A 4,813-nucleotide genomic window follows, 5' to 3' on the forward strand; every position below is an offset into this window, starting at 1 on the left:
GCAGTAGGCGACGTCTTCGTGGATGCTTACCTCATGAACTGAAAATGGTTGTAAATCCCCTTACATGTAATATTCTTATCCTTCTTTGAAGTACTTGATGTACTGGTGTAATGATTATGTAACCATATTATGCTAGTGAATCCATGGTCTTCTAAGTAAAGCATTGAAAGAGGTCTCTACATCGATGAGATGGACATTTGCCGTTGTTACTAGTTCTCCAACTTTCATTAACAGTGTAATCGATCCAAGGGCTCTTTTTCCCTTCTCGTTAAATCCTCTTAATATCATTTTATCAGCTATTAACTCTTGAGCCTCAATGTCCAAATATGCCAATGTCCGTATATGCATTAAGTTAAGTGACACTCCTGAATTTTCCAAAACTCTGGACAATGCAAATCTGCCAATATTAACAGAGATGTAGACCAGTTGGTTATTGTGGGTGGTGCGAGCAACAAGTCTTCATCTATAAAGTTTATCCCATCCGAGGATGTGCTGGCCAACTGGACTAAGCAAATCTCTAGTTCAAGCAAAGCTGTAACCAGATACTCTCTCATCTTCTTTGATAGAACTAGAGCGTCGATGCTTAATTTGGCTGAAAACTTCCTAAGATGAGCTAGAACACTATAATCCACTTTGCATAATCCTCTGATCATTACTTGGTTATGTGTCTCTTCCACTGACGGAGGTGGAGGTAGCCCTTCTCAAGTGACTATTTGTTTTCCTTTATCAACTGGAGTTGTTCTCGAGGGTAATACTTTTCAACTTCTTAGATTTATTTCTGTGATCTCTTCTTCTTGAGATTTTATAGGAAAAACTTATGGTCTCTCTTCCTCATCAGAAAGATCCAAATTGATGGTGAGTGGTGTACCATGGTACTCGAGGACTGGTTCCTCACTCGTGGCGCTATCGTAACCGGTGTTGTTGATATCTTCTTCATTGTCGTTAACGGGTTTATCGGACTTAAATAAGATTTTAGGATCAGTTTGGGAATCAAGATCAGAGTAAGATTGACAAAAGTCAGTTATGTTATCAATAAGAATAGTCAGAACATAGCCAAAATCATAAACATTATATTCATAATACCCTGATGGGGAAAAAGATAATCATTCATGGTTTGAGGTTCAAGGATTTTCTACCCCGAATCCAAGATAACAAATATAACAGAGGCAGTCTCTATCCTACCGCCTCTGCTATCGGTCTTCATGATGTCATTCTTCTCCTTCTCCAGTTACAGTGACTTCTCTTGTGAAATCTCTAACTTGGGTTGGGTGGGTTGTAGACTCTGAATGACTCCTTGCATTGAAGCAGTTTGACTCTAATTCGGTATATTTTTGGATGACTTGCTCCAAAATATGTTCAATCCATCTTTCTTTGAATACGGACCTATCAGAGTGATTGGCTTGGCCGAAATCATATTTACAGAACCTCTTTCATGTTCTTTGAAATATTCTTTCAGGATGGTTATATTTCCTTCTTTAAAATTTCTCTCAAATCAACCTTTGAAAATGAAGTAGCCCTCTATTATATGTCCCAACCTCCTATTTTAGGGGCAGAAATTTGGATAGTATTTCTTGTCAACTTCTTCTGGCTTTTTTTTTTTGGGCAATCTAAACTCGGGCTTCTTCATTAAGTTTCTAAACATCTTTGGCACAACCTCATCTTTGAAAGAATACACTATCTTCTTTCATTCTGAAAGAGTCAGACCCCATCTACCCTCTGCTTGGTGCAGTCCTTCCTAGTGTGACTGTTGGCTAGACTGGACATACTGTTGTCTCTATTGCTATTGAGCATGTTGCAACAACTACTGGGAACTTTGATGAGAATGCTCTGCATGAATCTTTATCAGCTACTTTCCTTTATCAACTATTTTCATTGTTTCATACTTCTTCTCGGATACTCCTGTTATCTTGGACTTTTCTGACTTTTTTTGGGAATCCATTTGTTTAACTTCCTTTTATAAATTGTTAGCCTTTCTTAACAACTTCTGAAAGGACTTGATGGCGAGTCCCTTAAGCTTGAAGGCTACTAGCCCATTGATGATTTTGAGTAGAATCTAAATCGTATGATGTTCTTGTAGTTGAGGCTCACATTTCATGCTTAGGTTTCTCCACCTCAAGATATAATCCACCGGGTCCTCGTTGGGCTTTTGCCTTTCCACTACGAGATCTCCAATATAAACATGATGTGCTCAAGAAAATCTCTTCACGATCAAACATTCTAACTCAGCAAATGTCTTGACTGATCCATTGGGCACTCGACTGGCTGCTGAAAAAATGTCAGAAGAGTAAGGCTTCATTACCTCCGGTGTTACCACAACTGGTTCAAAAATGTGCTACATGCTATTTGAGGTTTCTGGTCCCATCAAACATCTTAAAAATTGGTGACACAGAACCTTATGGTAGGGCATGACATTGAACAACTCGAGGTAAGGTCCACCCTTTGAAATTAATGCACCACCCACAGATTGGGTAAGGCCTCCCAAACATGTTGTTCAACCAACTACTTAATATCTTTTTTTGGTATTACACTTGATGGAGAATCCTTCTTTTGTTGATCATCCTTATTGGTGGAGGCAACTTCTCTCCTTTCATCGATAATGTGAACTATCTCTAGTTGGTTGACTTCCAGAGAAGCTAACTTATGTGACTTGAATTGTCCATGAACTATTCTCATGGCAGCCATGGTGGTGGCCATATTTTCCATTCTCCTCACCAGCTGGCCGATTTGTTCACCTCTCAGTAGAACAACTCTGTGAAAATTATCCACGATGTTCCCTTCAATAAGAGGTTGACCATTACGTGCAACTATAGCGGCTTTAGTCTCGATGACATGAATATCCATAAGGTCTTCATTGAGATAATCATTAAAATCAAAATATTCATTGTCATCAACGACCACTCCATGCTCTTTGGCTAACTAAGAAATCTCTGCCCTGAGCTTTTTAACTTTCTATTCAATTATAACTTCTTGAACCATTTTGAGATCTGGAGGACTTTCCTGAACATCCACTGCTTGTTCATCAAACTTGGTAGCAATAGTTGCAACATTGTCGGATACTTTGGACCTTTTCTTCATTCCACATTCTTTCCCAATCATTAAACCATTACTCAGACCATCTTCTTCAACGGTGATGTCTTGAGACGGGTGATACGCCTAAAATATATACTGCTTTTAGACATATTTTTATACCTATTTTTAACATATTGCGCTTTAATGGAAGGTATTTTTGTGTTTTTCTTACAGGTACAGGTAAAAAGGTGAAAAATGCTTAAAGGAGTGAAAAAGAATCAAATTTGGGTGAAAAATGCTTAAAGGTGCTTAAAGGAGTGAAAAAGAATCAAATTTGGAGCAAATAGGTGAAAAATGTGCAAAAGTGTTTTGGCGCCTAAGCGCCAGATCTTTTTTTGAGGAACTTATTGGCTAAATAGGTAGTTACAACCACCATTGACAAAAATTATTGTGAAAGGATGCATCTCTTTAGGAAATACATTGAATCAAGACACATTTTGAAGAGATACAAATGCACCTTTTGGAGAATTATAAAAGAAAGAAGTTTGGGACATTGAAGGAGGTCATGAAAGTATTGGAAAAGTTTTGAAAGTTCAAAGTTGGGGAAGTAGTTGGAGAGATTTTCAGGCACCACATATTTATCATTTTTTTTTATTTCTAGTTTTATATTGAGAGTGTTGTACAGGAGAAGAGATTCAAAGGAACTTCAAGAGGTTGATGGAGGACTTAAGATAAGGTTTTATCTTTTGTCTTAGACTACTTTTGGTTTTAAATCTAGACTTTTTGTTGGTTTGACAATGATTTCTTCTTTTGAACTAAAGTGTGGTTTTGTTTTATCCATGGATTCTGAGCTCCATGAATTCTTAGTAGTTTTCTTTATCTTTCTTCTTAAAATGATAAGTAATTAAGTGTTGGATAAAAGTTATGGAAAGTATTGATCTTTATTGTTGGCAGAAGTTGTGATGATTTAAATTCATGTACTTCATTTACTTCTTGATTTGGTCAATCTAAATGTTAAAATTTTTTGTGAGAACATGTAAGAACTGGGATAGTATTGTCTCAGTCAACAATTGGAAAAAATCACATGAGGTCATTCACATGAGGTTGTATGAATGAGAATGTAGTTCATATGATTGAGTGCAAAGAAATAGGGAAATATTCATTAAAGGGTGTAAACTTATTGGACTTTAAAGTGACAAGTTAAAGCCCCCAACTTGGTTTATTATTTTAGGTTCTGATACGAGATCTTAGCCCTTAGGTGGAGGGAATCGAGGGAACTCTAGAGTGAGAGCTAGTATGTTCCCTGCCTAGCTGGTCTTCAGAACAATTCAATTCAAACTTTAAACTTTAAATTAGCCAATGTTCTTTATAACATCTCTAGTAAGGGTAAAGAATATTATTGCTCCTATTTGGCACAACACAATATGCATACATCCACAATAGAGTTCCAATACTTATTACCGATTCATGATAAGGAGAAAGTAGTTTCATATTTAGTGCTTTTCTTCTACAAAAACTCAAGTTATCTCTTTATGATTGCACTGTTTTTGTCAAAATATTAAAATTACCAAAAATATTTAAACTTTCTTTACTCCAAAAATGTATTTAGTTCAAATAATTATATTTTTAAAAATAGAAAGTTTTCCAAAAAGTGCATATTGCATATCTTCCCTGTGGGTTTGACATTCAGGTCTTAATAAAAAATTGATATATTACTTGATAACGATATGTATACTTGTGTAGTATCCCAATATAAATTAAAAGTTAAACTCTTATTTTTCTTTAGATTTTTCTTTTTGGTTTT

This window comes from Phalaenopsis equestris, unplaced genomic scaffold (genome assembly GCF_001263595.1).
Source record: "Phalaenopsis equestris unplaced genomic scaffold, ASM126359v1 Scaffold217426, whole genome shotgun sequence".
Lineage (NCBI taxonomy): Eukaryota > Viridiplantae > Streptophyta > Magnoliopsida > Asparagales > Orchidaceae > Phalaenopsis > Phalaenopsis equestris.